Here is an 18,366-nt window from a genome sequence, read left to right on the forward strand (position 1 = left end):
GTGGTGGAAATCATTCTGTTCGGCTAACATCTCCAAAGCCACTTGAAGTGGTTCGACTGTAAACAAACTTAAATGCAGAAATTTCCTGACGTAAACATGCGTTCATTCTTCTCCAGAGGTGACTTGAGCAAACACTGCCACAGGCAGAACAATTGAGCATCAGTCACAAAGTTGCTGGACTGTGTTGTCTCACAAACATGGCTGCTTCAGACGACACCATCCTCGGGGAGAGCACCCCCGTGAGCTTGCCAGCATTCCCTCGGGCTTCCATGGTGGAGTCTGATGAACATGGCTTGGACCCAAAAGAATAAAATGTGTTCCATTTCTCCCTAAGATCTAGACATCTATTTATTCATTTTCTTTACTTAAGAGTTTGTTCATGCCGGGCGGTGGTGGCGCACGCCTTTAATCCCAGCACTCGGGAGGCAGAGGCAGGCGGATCTCTGTGAGTTTGGAACCAAAAGCTACGGAGAAACCCTGTCTCGAAAAATCGAAAAAAAAAGCGTTTGTTCATGAGTGTGCATGTGCACACATGTATACATGCAGCATGTGGAATGTGTACATCAACCTTAGGTGTGTACACGCAGCGTGTGGAATGTGTACATCAACCTTAGGTGTGTACACGCAGCATGTGGAGCACAGACACCAACCTTAGGTGTGTACACGCAGCATGTGGAATGTGTACATCAACCTTAGGTGTGTACACGCAGCATGTGGAACGCACACACCAACCTTAGGTGTGTACACGCAGCGTGTGGAGCACAGACACCAACCTTAGGTGTTCCTCAGGAGTTATTCACCTTGGAATTTTTGTTATTGTTGCTTTCAGACTGTCTTTTATTATTACTTGACAATTTCACATATATACAAAATAGGCTTTTGTTTTTTGAGATAGAATCTGTCAGTGAACCTGGAGCTCACTGACTCAGCTAGACTATCTGGCCAGTGAGACCCTGGAATTTACTGGTTTCTGCTTCCTTAGTGCTAGGACTGCATGTGCATGCCTCCGTCACATCTGGCCTTACATGTACATGCCTCCATCTCATCTGGCCTTACATACATGTGCATGCCTCCATCACATCTGGCCTTACATACATGTGCATGCCTCCATCACATCTGGCCTTACATGCATGTGCATGCCTCCGTCACATCTGACCTTACATGCATGTGCATGCCTACATCACATCTGACCTTACATGCATGTGCATGCCTCCGTCACATCTGGCCTTACATGCATGTGCATGCCTCCATCACATCTGGCCTTATATGCATGTGCATGCCTCCATCTCATCTGGCCTTACATGCATGTGCATGCCTCCATCACATCTGGCCTTACATGCATGTGCATGCCTCCGTCACATCTGGCCTTACATGTACATGCCTCCATCTCATCTGGCCTTACATGCATGTGCATGCCTCTGTCACATCTGGCCTTACATGCATGTGCATGCCTCCGTCACATCTGGCCTTACATGTACATGCCTCCATCTCATCTGGCCTTACATGCATGTGCATGCCTCCGTCACATCTGGCCTTATATGCATGTGCATACCTCCATCTCATCTGGCCTTACATGCATGTGCATGCCTCCATCACATCTGGCCTTACATGCATGTGCATGCCTCCGTCACATCTGGCCTTACATGTACATGCCTCCATCTCATCTGGCCTTAAATGCATGTACACGCCTCCATCACATCTGGCCTTACATGCATGTACATGCCTACATCTCATCTGGTCTTACATGCATGTACATGCCTCCGTCACATCTGGCCTTACATGCACATGCCTCCACACATGGCTTTTTTAAAATGTGGGTTCTAGGATCCACTCGCAAAGAAAAGACATCACAGACTGCGCCAACCTCTCAGTCTGCTACAAATCAGCTCGTATTCTGGATGGGAAAGCAGCCCAGTGGGGCTGGAGAATGGCTCAGTGGTTAAAAGCACTTGCTGTTCTTAGTTCAGTTCCCAGCACCCACATCGAGTCTTACAACCATACATAATTTCAGTTCCAGGGCATGTGAAACCTTCTTCTGTCTTCCATGGGCACCTGCGATGGCTATTCTGGGCTGCCAACTTGACTAATCTGGAAAGAACTACAGTCTAGAAATGAAGGGCACCTCTGTGATCCGGATCCCGAGGCGGGAAGACACAAGCCTTTCCTTCAGATCCCGAGGCTGGAAGACACAAGCCTTTCCTTCAGATCCCGAGGCTGGAAGACACAAGCCTTTCCTTCAGATCCCGAGGCTGGAAGACACAAGCCTTTCCTTCAGATCCCGAGGCTGGAAGACACAAGCCTTTCCTTCAGATCCCGAGGCCGGAAGACACAAGCCTTTCCTTCAGATCCCGAGGCTGGAAGACACAAGCCTTTCCTTCAGATCCCGAGGCGGGAAGACACAAGCCTTTCCTTCAGATCCCGAGGCCGGAAGACACAAGCCTTTCCTTCAGATCCCGAGGCCGGAAGACACAAGCCTTTCCTTCAGATCCCGAGGCTGTAAGACACAAGCCTTTCCTTCAGATCCCGAGGCTGTAAGACACAAGCCTTTCCTTCAGATCCCGAGGCTGTAAGACACAAGCCTTTCCTTCAGATCCCGAGGCGGGAAGACACAAGCCTTTCCTTCAGATCCCGAGGGTGGAAGACACAGAGGGTGGAGGACACAAGCCTTTCCTTCAGATCCCGAGGGTGGAAGACACAAGCCTTTCCTTCAGATCCCGAGGCAGGAAGACACAAGCCTTTCCTTCAGATCCCGAGGCTGGAAGACACAAGCCTTTCCTTCAGATCCCGAGGCTGGAAGACACAAGCCCCTCCTTCAGATCCCGAGGCGGGAAGACACAAGCCTTTCCTTCAGATCTCGAGGCGGGAAGACACACTTACAATCTGGGCCGCGCCTTCTGCTGGCAGCCTATATAAGAATAGTGGAAGAAGGAAGGATCCATTCTATGCCAGCCTGCCCTTGCACAGCCTTCACTGGCATGGGAGCCTTCTCCTTCGTTATTCCAGTGTATACAGAAGACTAGCTGAGACATCCAGTCTTGTGGGACTGAGTAACTACTGGATTCTTGGGCTTTTCGTTCACAGTTAGCCATTGCTGGACTGTAGCCTCTAAGTCATTGTGTGTGTGTGTGTGTGTGTGTGTGTGTGTGTGTGTGTGTGTGTGTGTGAGCTGTTATATGACTTTACTTGGGAGACACAAAATGCACCTCTGCTCACCCCACGACAGACCAAAGAATGGATGCTGCAGAAGTCCCACTTGGTGAACCAATGAGTTTTATTGGGGTTACTTACGGGAATATGGGTGAGTGGTTGCAGAAGCAGAAATCACTCAAAGACAGCCGCTTCGCCAGAGCTCACCCCAGCACGGGTGACCATTTACAAAGCTGGGAACCTGGAGCACACTGCACAGCCTGCAGGCAGCTCCACAGGATGGAGACCCACTCAATGGCTGTCTTACCTCTTCCCGGCAGCCCGGCCAGTCTCTGCTTCTTCAAGCTTGCCTGCTCTCACTAGTCTTCTTTGCAGCTTGACTTGTCTGAGAGGCCTCTTTGCTGCTTTATTGCTACCCTGGCAGGGAGGGGCCCAGTGAATCTGGGCGGTTTCAGGGACTTCCTGGAGCTATTTTGAGTTATTTACTTCCATGCTTAAAGAGCTTCCCTTGCAGAATGGAATGTTTCAGTCTCCAAGGAAACTTATACAACAGAGCCAAATATTTATACGCATAAAATAAAAGTTTTACATTTATTATTATTGCTGTTGTCAATGGTGTTTAAAGACAGTCTCACCATATAGCTCTAGCTGTCCTGGAACTCACTATGTAGACCAGGCTGGTCTCAGACTCACATAGATCCACCTGTCTCTGCCTCCAAGTGCTTGAATTAAAGGCATATGCCTCTATACCGAGCTCTAAAAATAGTTATTTTAAAAATAATAATAAATAGGGGCTGGAGAGATGGCTTAGAGGTTAAGAGCACTGGCTGCTCTTCCAGAGGCCCGGGGTTCAATTCCCAATGACCAAATGGTGGCTCACCATTTGTAATGAGATCTGTAATGAGATCTGGTGCCCTCTTCTGGTGTGCAGCATACATGCAGGCAGAACACTATATACATAATAAATCAACCTTTTAAAAAATAAAATAACAATAAATAAATAAAAATAAACAGTTCAAGATAATAATTGACACACAAACCTGGCTGTCTTTAATTTCTGGGGGATACTTCTCTGCTGTTTTATGACTGTCTGAAGCTCTCTCCAGGGCCTAAGTTCTTGACTACAGTCAGTTCTTCTTGGGTGGCTGTCTGTTCATACACTACTCTGTGTTTAGTACATCAGTATCTGTAACATTGGTGTCCGTATCCATGCCTGAGCATCTGGTTCTACCCACAATGCTTCCCTTCAGGATGTTTCCATGACAGTCACTGCACTGAGAAGGACTTTAAGGAAACAACTTAACTTGCTGCCTCTCCATTGGAAGCATTCTGAGACCTCCGAGGTCTTTACACCCTAATAGAGCAGGCCACAGAGGCAAGCACAGAGAGCCTTGCATTTTGTTTTTTGTTTGTTTGCTTGTTTTTCTCCCAGCACCCCTACTTTTTAGTCTTAAGCAGCTTCCTTATCCTCTCTAAGTCTCTAGGGCATTTGCTAGCATGCAGAAGCAGCAGCCTCTCGTAGTTGCCCATTCCTTCTGCCTTTGTATTAAGTGCTAAGCCTGACATCTTCCCCCCTTCTGGGTCCTAGTGTTCAGATGGACAACTGCCGCTCTAGCTTGTAATCGGGGCTGAAGGGACAACCAGAGCTCAATTCCCAGCATCTGCATCGGTGGCTCACAACTGCCTGTGAGTCCAGCTCTCCTAGGCTCCAGTACTCACATGCACACACCCACACAGACAGCTTCCACACACATAATTAAAAATTAAAAACTATTATTAAAAAGAGAATTGCCAGATGCTTCTTTTCTTTGTTTTATTTGGTTTTAAAGGTTACCATAGCACTTACTTGCTAGATGGGCTTCTAAAATCTGACTCTGTGTGTATATGTGTGTGTGTGTGTGTGTGTGTGTGTGTGTGTGAGAGAGAGAGAGAGAGAGAGAGAGAGAGAGAGAGAGAGAGAGAGAGAGAGAATGTGTGTACATGCGTGATAATCTCTGTACATGTCCTAAAGCGTGATTTGTGGAAAGCCTGTCAAATAATAAATATTCAGTACACTGAAATACAGTGCTAATCACTCATTTCCATGAGTTAAAAGTGGGAGTAGATTATTCTGGACCCTCTATATTGCAATAAAATGGCATTGGGGAGTATTATTTCTTACATAATGCAGTGCAATGAACACAGATTTGTTCTGCATGAGGCCAACAAGGAAGCTTCCTTTGTCAAGAGGGCAAAATATATTTTATATGCTCAGGTAGGAACCACAAGGAAGCTTCCTTTGTCAAGAGGGCAAAAAGTCAACCGGCACAGCCCTCCTCAGTGGCCAGCATATTTTATATGCCCACGATGATAAAAAAAAAAAATGGGTTCAAAGCTTCTTTTTGTTAGCAGTTTTCATGCATCCATTTTGTAAAAAACAGTGTACTTGTGTGTGTGAGTGTGTGTGATAGAATGTGTGTGTGAACATTGGTGCACTCAGTGTGTGTGTGTGTGAGAGAGAGAGAGAGACAGACAGACAGACAGAATGTGAATATGAGCATTGTCACACACCTGACCCAGTGTGTGTGTCCATGTGCTTCTGAAGACTACGCTTTTGAGAGGCAGTTTCAGGTTCCGGCCTTGTTGAGGCAAGCTCTGCCTCATTCTTGCTGTAGTGTTGCACACACCAGTCCAGCTACTCACAACCACAGGGTGACTCTCCTGTCTTCGCCTCCTATCTCACCAGAAGAGTGAGGGTTAAAGATGTTTGCCTTTGCATCTGGATTCTTATGAACAGGGCTCATCAGGCGGTGTAACTAATGTTACCCTCTGCTGTCTCCCCATTCATCCATCCATCCACCCACCCATCCATCCACTCATCCATCCATCCACCCATCCATCCACCCACCCACCCATCCACCCGTCCATCCACCCATCCATTCATCCATCCATCCACTCATCCATCCATCCACTCATCCATCCATCCACCCACCTGTCCATCCACCCATCCATCCATCCATCCATCCATCCATCCACCCGTCCATCCACCCATCCATCCACCCATCCACCCATCCACCCATCCATCCATCCATCCATCCATCCATCCACCCACCCATCCATCCATTCATCCAGTTTAAGCAGCTATCCCGAGCTGGCATCCACATAGTCTATAACTTATCTGAAGTACACAGCTTAGTGCTTGTGTATCCACAGATAGAAGCACTATCACCATCAACAGTTATAGAACTTTTGCCCCAGACAATTGCCGTATCTTTTAGCTATCAGTCCTCTATTACCCCACTCTGGCCACAACCACACATCTTTTTAATAATTACTTAATTAACATAAACAACTTTAAAAATGATAAACAGAACGTCTTTGTGTGTTCTGTGTGTGTGTATGTATGCACATACACAACCATGTGGCAGTCAGAGATTGACAGCAGGTGTCTTCCTCTCTCTCTCTCTCTCTCTCTCTCTCTCTCTCTCTCTCTCTCTCTCTCTCTCTCTCTTTCCACATGGCAGTCAGAGGTTGACAACAGGTGTCTTCCTCTCTCTCTCTCCTTCCTAGGTTTTGAGACAGGGTCTCTCATTGAACATGGACTGTCTGGTTCACCTAAGCTGGCTGGTCAGTGAGCCTCATGGACCCTCCATCATCTTTACCTCCTCAGTGTTGGGATTACAGGAGGACTCACCATGTCCACCTGGGCTTTTGTGGGTGCTGTGATAGACCCTCTGGTCCTTACGCTTGTGCAGCAAGCTCTTTGTCCACGGAGCCATCTCTAACTGTTTTCGACTCTTTCACATGAATGGAAAGGAATCAGGTACTATGCAACTCTTGGGATTCGATTTTTATGCACAATGTTTTGAGGGTTCGCACAAGCTGTAGCATGCATTGGTGCTTCGTCCCCGAGTCTGGCCAAACAACACTCCATTGTATTGCTTGCTGATGGATGTTTGGACTATTTCTCTAGCTAACTGAACGTTTGCTGGAGTTTTGCAATCCTGTTATTTCTAAACACGAGGCTACCCTGTCCAAGAGTGATGAACATTTAGCAAGAGGATTGTCAACGAGATCTCTGTGTGTTCTTCTTCACTAGACTTTTGTCAAAAAATAATAATTAAAAAAAAGCATCAGGCTTGCACACTGGCCAGATCCTCCACATGTATTCTTATTACCAAATCCTAAGAGAATAAAGTGACTTTTTGCCTTCTTTAAATAAAATGACGAAACATCCCTCCCTCTTTCCACTTTCCTGCCAGCTCGTAACAAAGTTGACCCTCACAACAGCACACTTCTTTTTTCTGCACACTTGAAGCCACAGAGCTCATCCGCACGGCTGTCTTGTTTGTCAGGCTGTTTAGTATGACCTGATCTTCACCAAGCATGTCACTGGAAAAGCTGTACCAATAGCCTTCGTCTCAAACATTAAATAACCACTGTCACATTGTTTGAAATGCAACAAGGGGACAGCATTCACAACTGTGGTAGTCAGCTTTCTGTCTCAGCCACAAAATACCTGCCGTGAGAGAAAAAGGTTTGCTTTGCTTGCAGTTTCAAAGGTTTTACTTTTAATTTGTGTGTGCATTCTTGTGTGTGCACATGTGCATGTGTGCACATACGTGCACAGGCCAATGTTCAACCTCCAAAGTTTTTTTCCTCCTCGATTTTTTGAGACAGAGTCTTACCTCCTGAGGTGGATCAGTGAGGCTAGGCTGGCCAAGAAGCGAGCATCTATACCCTCTGTCTCCACAGCACAGAAATTTGAGCATATACTTTCCCTCATGGTTTTGTTTTTAGCATGTGTTCCAGGGCTTGAACACAACTTTGTGTGGTCACATGACTATTTTACCAACAACTAAAATTAATTTAGTAGTGTAGCAGGTTTTCTTAGACGGCTGGCCCCAAAATCATGACACAGAGACTTAATATTAGTTGTGAATGCTCAGCCTTACCTTATGTTTGTCCCACCAGCTCTTATAACTTAATTCACCTATTTTTTTAAATCTACGTTTTGCCTCAGGGCTTTTTACCTTTCCTTCATTCTGTTTGTCCTTCTCCATGGCTGACTGGCTGGCTGCTGTTTGGCTGGCTGGCCCTGGGCACCTCCCTCTTCTTCTCCCTCATTCTCTCTCTTTCCTCACCTAAATTCTTATTCTCTCTGCCCACCAGTCCTGCCTATCCCTCTATTGCCTAGCTACTGGCCGTTCAGTTTTTTTTTTTATTAGAACAATCAGGTGCCTTAGGCAGGCAAGGAGAAACAAATGCAACACATCTTCACAGAGCTAAATAAGTGCAGTGTAAACAAATGGAACACACATCTACAGAGTTAAAGTAATATTCCACAACAGAATCCCTGTGATCTGCCAAACATGGACCTGGTTAAGGCTGCACGGAGGTAGAAAAGACAGTAAACTGGTCAACCTTGATGCTTTTCTCAGCCTCTATCTACTTTGTTTTTGAAACAGAGTCTCCCAATTGGAGTTGGGGCTCACTGATTCAGCTAGGCTGGTTGGCCAGGGAGCCCCAAGATTCTACCTGCCTTCCCGCCCCCACTGGAATGACAAGCACACACACTATGCTTGGCTTTCTTATACAGGTCCTGAGGATCAAACTCGGGGCCTCATCCTTGTGTCCTAAGCTCCTGAATGACTTAACTATCTCCGCAGTCCCATCAGGTCAGAGGGTATAGGCATGGCTGCTTGGCCTCGTTGTCTCTGGGGCTGAGACACTGCAGAAGGTCTGCCGGAGGGAACATGCTGGAACAATCCACTTGTGTCTGGGAATCAAAAGGAAAAATAATGAAACAAGATGAGCCCAGTCTTTCCTGACAGCCTTGGCTTTAGTAACCAGGGACTACTGAGTCTTCCCCAGGTCCTGGGAGTTTCAGTGATGCTGGCATTCTTCATGGCTCACACCAGGCCACCTGGCCAACAGTGGCCAACAGAGCCACCTGACCCTGCAGGTCCCTCTTTCCACACCTCCTCCTTTGCCAGCGATTGATTGTTTATTTAACCTCTCATCGTTCTTTAAGGATGGAATTACCCACCATCTGCTAGATTCTAGGCTCCAGAGGCAGCAAGATGGGGCAGCAGCCAAAAGTCCGTGCTGTGAACCGTGATAGCTTGAGTTGAATCCCTGGAATCCATATGAAGATGGGAGGAGAGAACCAACTCCACTGAGGTGTCCTCCCACCTCTGCACACATACCCTTCCCATAGTAAACACACTCACACACGCATACACACACAGATGCATACACACACATACATACATGTGCACATATACACACACATACACACAAACGCACACACATACACACACATACCCTTCCCATAGTAAACACACACACAAGTACACACACACGCATACACACATGCACATACACATACATACACACATGCATGCATGCACACACACATACACACACCCTTCCCATAGTAAATACACACATATGCATACACATACATGCATGCACGCATGCACATACAAACACACATGCAGGCATGCACTCATGTCCTAAGGACAGAGGAGCCCCCTATGAGGCTTAGTGGGGAGAGAAAACAAGCCAAGCAGTGGCTGAAGCCAGGCCCAGCCCAGGTGTTCCCAGGCTGTGAAGAACAGAGTGATTTCCACAACAACTTGAATTCCATGTCTGTAGAGTTTAGGAAAACAAAACAACTGAGCCTCTGTTACTTAGTTTTAAAATTTTTCCATAAATTTAAATTTTTATTACATTTTACATAAATACAGATCAGCCAAGAATTACAAATTTTGAAAAAACTCAAAACAGAACACACACACACACACAAATGGTGAGCAGAGATGTTCTGAACTACACACTGATATCTGTGCCATAAGCAGCAGGTCAGAGAACAGGGGAGTCCCAGTAGAGCGAGGTCTGTCACCAGAATACTGAGCAGGAGTCTCTAGCCAGAGGAGTCTTCCAGGCTGGCAGCCCCGTGCAAGGGCCCTGAGGCCCATTTGGAGAAGGAGACAGCAGGGCAGGCAGCAGGCAGCAGGAGGGTGTGCTGGGAGGGTGAGGTGGTGGGGGGAGGCCCAGTCATGTGATGATGTAAGGGACACCAGGACACTGAAGGGCTGTAGGTGGAGAGGGGACAAGGTCTAGCCTGTGCTCTGAGGCTCCCTCTGCTGTATGGCACGTGGAGCTGGACGGTGGTGTGGGGGAGAGGGGAGGACACAGGGACAGTTCACAAAGAGGAACCTCACAGGCAGTGGAGGACACCCAGGAGCCAGGATGTAAGTTAGTGGTTGTGCGTTTCTCAGGGCCAGGGCCTTGGGTTTGATGTAACTAAAGACAGAAAGAAAAGAAAAATCAGAAAACATACTTGGGACCAACACGGGGGAGCTACACAGCACCCTGCTTCTTGCTGCCTCTTGAAGCAAGCAAAACCAGCTCTGCCCTGACCGTGGAAGACTCACTGACAGAAAGACAACCACTTTACATCTCAACCAGAGCCCAAGCCCAACCAGGTTTTTCAGAGTGCCTTCCTTGCAGAGGCCCAGCATGTAAAATCTCTCGAAGGGATTTTTGTTTTTAGGACACTATGCAACTGAGACAGCATGCTGCCAAGACAGAATTTCACTGAAAAAAAAAAAAAAAAGGATTTTCTTAAAGACACTAGTCGGAAAAAAACAAAGATGAAAAATGGCCCTAATAACTTCCCTGAGAACTAACAGGTCATAGGAAAACTGGCTCGAGCAGGCCTCCTACCAGCTGATTCCATGGGCTGTGAAGTAAATGCTAACGGGCGCTCTTGGCAGTGGTGCAGCCCACACCTTCACGTTATACCTGACTTCCCAAAGGCACAGAAGGCGGCCTAGCTGAGGAGGCACCGTCTCTGTTTGAATGTGTGGTGGAGGGACCTCTAACAGGACACCGCGGAGGACTTTACAGTGTGTAAGCCTCTATGAGATCGCCACCTTTCTCTCTGCCAGGCCTCTGTCACCATGGTTACAGGAAGCTATCGTGAGCATTCAGACAGGGTGATTTAGGTGGACCTAGAGCATGAAACAGCTCGCGGTCCTTCTCTTTCTTCTCAGAGAACTGTTCTACACACAGAGGGCTTTTTAAATGAACTCGAGCTTGTCTTGTCTGTCAGGTAGTCTTTGCCTCCTGGCTGTGCCAGAAGCAGCTTTTACTATAAATTTTCTTATCAATTAAGTCTACGTAAATTCCTAAGAAATGATGGCTTCTTAGCTATCCAAACCTTACTTTGTAACTTCCATGAGTCTATCTTGTGACTCTGAAAATAACCCCAGAAGGCTCAATAGTGCTTTCTTGGACAACTAAAACACAAAATGTGTATTAAATAGATAAGTAAATACATTGGTAATACTTGATTTTCCTGGCAGGAGTATAAAATGGAGGCTACAGGCTGGCAATGTACCACATCACAGGCGGTCCACATAGCTGTAATCGCAGCACTTGGGAGGCTGAGGCAGGACCACCACGAGGTCAAGGGTCAAAATTAACATAGCAAGACCTCATCTCAAAAAATAAAATAAAAACAAAAAGATGTTAGTGGAAACAAATCTAAAATTGAGGCTACCTTCCTAGGCATTTGGTGGTAGGTAGTAAGAATTCTTGAAAAATTTATGTTATTATCTTTCTAAAAGTTACTCCTAAGGAAACAATCAGAGATAAGGACAAGATTTTAATATGAAATATTTTATGAGGTTTAGAAAAGATCTCAGCTTGGATGTAACAATAAGGACTTTAGGAAATAAGTTAAAGGGTATCTATGGACAACAGCGCTGTGTTGTTAACTGCTCTCAGCGCAGCGGCACATAAGTTATGTTTATTGTATGACATAGCCCTGTATTAACTGCACACACACAGGTGCACACATCCACTAAAGAGTGTTTATTATGGGGTGATTTTGGTATTCCTGTTATTTACTATGGTTTTAAATATCTGTATGACACTTCACAACTAGGTGATATTAACACTTGACCATGTAATCACGTTAGCATTCAGCCATATCAGTCTATGTTCATTATTTATATGTATACTTAAAACTCTCTAATTATAAGATAACTTTTGCACAAATCTTACAGACTGTGAATCAAGTGTTTTAGGGTTTTGTTTGCTTTCACAGTCCGTCTGTCCACGGAACGTCCTGTTGGATTCCGCGGCTACCTCTCAATCGTCATAGTAACTTGGCTCATGTCATCGTCTGATTTCCTCCATTGCGGTAATCACCCCCAGCCCTGTGGTGGCCAGAGGCCTGGTAAGGCGAGCCCAGGAGGTGAAAACCAGGGCAAGTTTGGGGATTTCCCTCAATGGCGCTGTTCTCTTTGAAGAGCTGGACATTTGATCTGACTCCTTCCTCAGATCTTTAATCCTTGAACAGGTGTGCTGGGAGGGGGAGTTAAGTCTGGAAGGCAGGGTCGCTGGGTTTGTTTGGGGTCATTTATTGACTCAGCTGCTGACAGCAGCGGACTCTTCCTACGTAGCTATAAGAAAGAAAGTAGACAGCCATGTCGCTAGTGGGGCGAGGAACTTGGTTATTTCTCAGAATTCGTTTAAATGGATGTTTGAGTGGGGGAAAGAACCCAAAATAAAGCCGGTGGAAGTCACCGTTCAAACTTGTCATGTCTCTGTGCCTGGTGTGTGGTCCTGCCCAATGTCCAGGATGGTGCAGAGGGGTTCAAAAAGGCAGAGATGTCATCAGCTTGGACCACGCATTCAGTGACACCGGGGAACGGGCTGTCGGAGGTCCTGACACACACCCCTCTATTTGGAAGGGTAGCGTTAACCTCAAGGTTAAGTAAAGGTCACCTCTGTCTGCCCTGTGGCCACTTGGCAGTGACAGAAAAGCTAAGCAGTGTCGTTACCTGGGAATTTCATTTCAAGACAAATGGCGGGGACAGTCTGTCTCCCAGGTCACCTGGGGTACGTTTCCCATGATTGTACCAGGACTGCAGGCGAGAGAAATGCCAGATTCATCACTGATAGGATCTCTGCTAGGCTGACAGTCCTTTCTTTAATTTGGGTGCCTGTGTGGCCAGAGGCCATTATTTCCTCCAGTCTCCTTTTGTCCTGCAGGAGATCATCTGTCTTTCACACATGACAAATTTAGTTTTCAGGTGAGATGATGATGGGATTCTACCTGAAGTCACCACCAGACTAGTTTCACACAGTCTTCTCCTTCGGATGCAGAAGTGGTTTTACCTCCTCACAAACACATCTGATGATTTAAGTCAGAACCTCTGGATTCTTTTTGAGGGGAAGGCTGATGGGAATTAAACCCAGGGCCTTGTGAGGAGAGAGGAAAAGCTAGACATGATGGAGGAGTGTGGAACGGGGAACAGGAAGTCAGGTTCACTGTGCAGACATGACAGCACACCCGTCCTCTGCCACCCACTGGTTTTGGACAGCTGTGTGTGTGTCTCCTCTCAGACTCTTAGCTAAGCCTCTGTGAACAGGACTGCAAGAGCATCCGAGGTGTCAAGCTTCGGAGACGAGGTAAGCAAACGATGTCTGTCTGTCCCTCTACCCATCATTTTGAGACAGGGCTGGGCAGCCCAACACTCTGGATCAAAGGACCACAGATGGTCTTTGCTTCTCTCCCCACTTGGGCTATTCCTTCAATCCCATGGAAGTTCTCCTGCAGAGCTGGTATGAACCAGTCTTGGAGAAAAGGTGAGAGGTCAGATACACAGATTAGTAGAAATGGGTTAGTTTAAGATGGAAGGGCTAGCTAGGAATATTGTTGTAATTGATACAGTTTCTGTGTGATTATTTGGGCCTGGGTGACCGGGGATGAAAATGCAGTCTCCGTTTACAAAAATATGCCCAAGAACGCAAGTATACGATCCCGGGCTGGGACTAGTCTGACACAGGAAAAGCTATTCTGGGGGAATAAGTCTAAAGGAAGAAAGGGTGAGCCACAGGAGGTAGAAGAGACAGAAGGTCCAGCCCTGGAAGGTGGAGCAGGGTGTTTTACAATACAAAGGAGGCCAGCTCATCAGGGCCTCCTAAAAAAATCCTGAACGGTTTTATCTGTTTGCAGCGTGCAGACAAGAGCAGCTAGCATGACAGCTCTGAGAACCACACAGACAAACACATGCATGAAGAATCCTGAGGACAATGCAGACACCCACACGCATGGAGGACTCTGACAACACATACAACCACATACGTGGATGATGTGGGTTTCCCCTCTGTATGTTATGAACACCACTGGTTAATAAAGAAGCTGCTTTCAGCCTAAGAGAGTAAAGCCAGGCAGAAAATCCATACAGAGATGTAGAGAGAGAATAGGCGGAGTTGGGGAGAGGCCATGTAGCAGCCTGCCTGCTGGCTGATACGGTAAACCTCGAGCCTCGTGGTAAAATATACAATAATAGAAGTGGGTTAATTTGAGATGTAAGAGCTAGCTAGAAATATGCATAAGCTAACAGACTGAACAGTGTTTTAATTAACACAGGTTCTGTGTGGTTATTTCGGGTCTGGGCGGCCAGGAAACGAATGAGCATCCTCCGCCAACACATGGAGGATCCTGAGAACAACACAGACAACCACAAGCGCGGGGGACCTGGCTGCTTACATATCCACAGCACATGGCAGACACAAAAGTGGGTTATTAAGTTGGACAGCACCGTTTCCTCCCCTCTCCCCTTTCTGTTCCCATCACTTGCTCTTTCTGTTTCCTTCCTTTTTTCTCTCTCCTTTTCTCTATTTCTCTCCTGGCTCTATTTCTTGTACAGCACCCCTGAACCATGAAGAGCCTGCTTCTAGGGGCGGGGTGTTCTGTGTTATGGCTCTGCAGTTGGGAGTCTGACACCTTTAACATACTGGCTTCATTCTTAGGCTTGAGAAAATAAATTACTTCATATGATTTAATTAATTAATTTATTTTGAGGACTATTCCACTATGTAGCCCTGGCTGGTCTGAACCTCGCTATGTAGACTGGGTTAACCTCATTTTGTTTTTTATTTTTATATATATTTTTTTACTGTGTATGGAACTCATGCCCTCAAGACTAATGGACAAACACTATACCAGTGAGGTGCACCCCCCAACCTGCTTTTTTAAAAGATGAATTGTAAATTGTGCTTTAGTACAATATTTCAATAGACACAAACAGTCCTCAAAGGTATCAGACCTTAATTGCTGGACTTTATAAATGTTGCTGTCTGAGTTCCTTCTCCTGCTGCTGTGATGCAACCCTGAGAGACAAGCAGCTTGAAGGATAAAGGGCTCATTTTAGCGAGGGTTCAGTGTGGGGAAGCCGAGGCTGCTGGAGCTCAAAGCGGCTGTCTCGCCTCATTCACAGTCTGAGATCAAAGAATGCATGCTGCTGTTCAGCTGCAGCTTCCCATTTAAGGATCCAGGATCCTAGCCAGAAACGGTACCATCCACAGAGGGCAGGCCTTTTCATCTCAATTAATGCAATCAGGATAATCAATGAGGTAAGGGCAGAACCCCATCTCCCAGGTGATTTGAGTATCTATCTATCATGCTGACGCTTAATTCTAACGATCATGGTTAGCCCATCGGGAAAAGGGGTGTTTAGGATGTGGTTAAAGGCTAGCAGGTGGACATCAGTCTGAATTACACAGGGAAGCATACTCTAATCACAGTGTCCCTGGCAAGAGAAAGGCCAGGAGCATTTGACACATGAGGGACAGAGGCCTCCAGACCCCAGCAGCCATCCTGGGTCCTGACACTAGGTGAGGGGACAGAGGCCAAGGGTGAGTGTGAGGGGCCCAGGCTGCAGCCTTGCCCAAGGGTGGTCTGCTGGCCAGTTACTGGCAGTGAGCACTAAGCCCTGTGTCTTAGAGAAAAGTGCAGAGGTGGAGAAATGGGCCCTACAGGCACAACAAACACAGTGGCAGTGGCGATGAACACCACAGGCTGAAGATTGTCAACTGTCTTTGTCTCTGATAAAACCAGCAAACAGGAGCCAGGATTGCGGGGCTCTGAAATTCTCCTAACGGGGCACGACAAACACAGTGGCAGTGGCGATGAACACCACAGGCTGAAGATTGTCAACTGTCTTTGTCTCTGATAAAACCAGCAAACAGGAGCCAGGATTGCGGGGCTCTGAAATTCTCCTAACGGGGCACGACAAACACAGTGGCAGTGGCGATGAACACCACAGGCTGAAGATTGTCAACTGTCTTTGTCTCTGATAAAACCAGCAAACAGGAGCCAGGATTGCGGGGCTCTGAAATTCTCCTAACGGGGAACAGTGGGCATCAAAACGTAGTCAGGTTTGGAAGAATGCAACACTGCTATGCTTCATGTGTCTTCCTAGGAAAAGCCCTGTACTGGTGCAGGTAAACTGCCGAGAACCTTCGGAAGCTCAGTCTTCCGGACGCACTGGATCCGGTGATCATTCCACCAGGCAGCCTGTTCAGCACGCTCTCTGATGGTTCAGTTAGGAGCAAGCAGAAGATCACTCACCTACCTGGGTGAGAGGTCCAATTATCCAGAGGGTGACCGCACTATCAGCCGCTCTCTCTCAGTTTCTTCAGCACGCAGTGGTGGCCCACACCCCCAGGTCTGTAGGCCCAGCTTCATGTCTGGATTAAAGGAAGAAGGCTGATTATAGCTTGAACTTTGCGCAGCCTTTGGAACCCTGGATGTTCTATCTATCATGTCTACCGGTCATAAGGTGGACACTGCAATTCCATCCCTAGCAGGTGTCTAAGTCCTTCACGTAATGGCGAGTGATTGACCCTCTTGAAGGACGTGCCAACATTGCCAGAACATGGAGAGGAGTTGGCATGGGAGACCAGTGTCACAGGGAACAGCTGTAACAGCTGATGTGGGCTGACTCTGACACAAAAGGACAACGTTTGTCACAGTGACGGCTTTGGCCAGCTGTGACGGTGTTAACGTGGCACCGAGGAAGGCTCTATAAGGCCTTGGCTGGTGCCGTGCAGCTCTGACCATGCGGTCTCCTATCCTCGGTCACTGTCACTGATCCACAACGTTTGCAAATGCTACATTTGCAGAATAATCCACGACAGGTATTCAATGACAGGATGTCACTCCCCATTGTCGTGTTTATGTATAAGTCTGGTATACATACATACTGTTTCTGAATCCTTGACTCTCTTGGTCCCTAATTACATGTCCATGGCATTGCTGGTGCTCAGAAACGTGTGGGTGCAAGGTCCTTCCCTGGCCATGGGCCACTTAGGTAATTATGTACATATCTGCTGTTCTTGTTCATGGGCACCAATCAGATCTGGTAATTATCTCTCAGAACCATTCTTAAGAACACACAGGAAAATAAACTGCTGTCACGTCAAGCCATTGGAATCCTGCTAGCTTCTCAGCTAGGCAATCTTATATGTAGACTTAATTTCATTCTTCCTATAACATTTTTTTTCTTCCTATAACTTTTAATCCTTCGAGGGGTTTAGTTAACATTGGTGCCTGACAGTGGTGGCGCACACCTTTAATTCCAACACTCTAGAGGCAGAGGCAGGCAGATCTCTGTGAGTCCGAGGCCAGCCTGGGCTACAGAATGAGTTCCAGAACAGCCAGAACTACACAGAGAACCCTGTCTCAGAAAACAAACAAAAACCATTTGTAATATGCTTATATTTGACATGTTCTATTTGGAATACTTCATGTTACTTATTACTTAGGTTTATTGCAAATGTGCTTTTTCTTTCTGACTGTGTGTGTGTGTGTGTGTGTGTGTGTGTGTGTGTGTGTGTGTGTATGACAGGGTTTCATTGAACCCAGGCTGACCTCCCCTCACTATGTAACTGAGCATGACCTGAGCATGGGATCCTCCTGCCTCTACCTCCCCAGTGCTGCGATTTTAAACATGTCCTAGCACACCTGGCTTTCTTGGATCCTGACATGCAGCAGGGAAACGGGTTGTGCATCTCAGCCCCACGGCTGACGCACATCTTCGCAAAGGGCCAGCTTCTGACAGGGTTGTGTGGGCGGCTTATCGGAGAGGGACAGCGGGGGGCAAGGAGTGGGTAGCAAGAGCAGCACAGCAGCAGGAAGACAAGCCTGCGCGGGCCTGGTGACTCAGCACTGGTACCATGGCAACAGTGATTCAGTCCCTGGTACCATGGCAACAGTGATTCAATCCCCAAGACCTTCAGAGAAGCTGCTGGAACAGGAACTGTCTCCTGGGGAGATGAAGAGGAGGGGGTGTTTATCTACTGATGTCTGCCTATTTGGGGCTTTAGGTAGTTTTGCAGGGATTAATCCCTTCCTTCTAGGGTGGACTACAA

General features: G+C 47.0%; 1 long non-coding RNA gene across 1 annotated transcript; it reads right to left on the reverse strand.

Moving 5' to 3' along the window:
• Positions 1–9,951: 9,951 nt before the first annotated feature.
• On the reverse strand, positions 9,952–16,683 carry LOC142838823 (uncharacterized). Its single transcript, XR_012908636.1, has 3 exons — positions 16,565–16,683; positions 10,356–10,437; positions 9,952–10,226 (listed from the first exon to the last, which is right to left on the reverse strand). It is a non-coding gene; the product is annotated as an uncharacterized LOC142838823 (long non-coding RNA).
• Between the last annotated feature and the right edge of the window lie 1,683 nt (positions 16,684–18,366).

This window comes from Microtus pennsylvanicus, chromosome 1 (assembly GCF_037038515.1).
Source record: "Microtus pennsylvanicus isolate mMicPen1 chromosome 1, mMicPen1.hap1, whole genome shotgun sequence".
Classification (NCBI taxonomy): Eukaryota; Metazoa; Chordata; class Mammalia; order Rodentia; family Cricetidae; genus Microtus; species Microtus pennsylvanicus.